This window comes from Buceros rhinoceros, unplaced genomic scaffold (genome assembly GCF_000710305.1).
Source record: "Buceros rhinoceros silvestris isolate BGI_N320 unplaced genomic scaffold, ASM71030v1 scaffold5012, whole genome shotgun sequence".
Classification (NCBI taxonomy): Eukaryota; Metazoa; Chordata; class Aves; order Bucerotiformes; family Bucerotidae; genus Buceros; species Buceros rhinoceros.
Window position 1 is genome coordinate 5,692 of NW_010398174.1, and position 1,013 is coordinate 6,704.

The 1,013-nt window shown below is 44.2% G+C and overlaps 1 protein-coding gene across 1 annotated transcript in view; it reads left to right on the forward strand.

Moving 5' to 3' along the window:
* The window catches only part of BBS2 (Bardet-Biedl syndrome 2), a gene marked incomplete at its 5' end in the record, with an annotated part of 18,703 nt that overhangs the window by 4,937 nt on the left and 12,753 nt on the right, over positions 1 to 1,013 (forward strand). The gene's annotated exons all lie outside the window — the stretch shown is intronic.

Here is a 1,013-nt window from a genome sequence, read left to right on the forward strand (position 1 = left end):
GTTAAATTTGGGTCGCTTGCATGGGAGTAGAATTCCCTTATCATTGCATTTAGGAGTTCTCTTAGCCTTGTCGTGATGCTTATGGGCCCAGTTCAGAGTAACAGACCTTTGACCTTGAAGATCTGTGGTCTCTCCGCTACCCAGGTTGGAAATAAAATGCTAGTTAACTCTTCCTAAGTGGTTTAGTAGCTATAAAAAGCAAATCCGGGCAGTGTTCTGGGAAGGGAAGCTGTTACTATAGCCGGAATTAGAACTGTGCCTCTGAGATGTTCTGCTGTCTGTACAGGAGCCAGTCTAGAGTCATGCTGTGATTTCTAGTTAAAGGGAAGCAAAAGGTCCATCACTCTAGTGTGTAATTTATTTCCAGATCCCCAGTGTTTTGCATTCACACCTGCAGAGTCTAAGGAGGCCTGTTACAACCCTCCTGTTCCAGTTTGAAAGGACCCAGTTGCACTAAACTTTGCTGTTTGGGGAACAGTGGCTTTAGATGTGCTTGCTCTGAAGACTTGAGCAGTTTGCATTTTCTGTTTAATCGCTGACTCTGGTGAAACAGAAGCCATAGACTGTTACGACTCTTGGATTTCTCAGTGGACAATCAGGTACAAAGGGAGCATTGCTGCCGCTGTGAGTTTCGGACTGTTGCTGGGGTCTTCTGTCTGCACCGGGTGTTCTCAGTTAAGAGGTTTTGATACTTGCGAAAGGCTTTGGAGAAGATTGTGAAAGGAAAGGATAAAGGGCTTGGAAACAATGTTTTATGGTAAATAAATCGAGAAGCACAGTCAGCCGAGTTAAATTAAATCCTTCACCAACTTCTTAGTTAAAAGAAGTCTCCCGTGCTGTGTTGTACAGGAGACCAGACAGACAATTGCCATTGTTGCTCCTGATTAAAATCTCTACTCTTGGTGTGTGGAAAAACCTGCATTTCCAAGCACAGAGAGCCTTAGTTCAGCAAAAACCTGTAAGGAGACGGGTAACTCTTAAAAGGAGTGAGGGACAAGCCAAGTTACGACTCT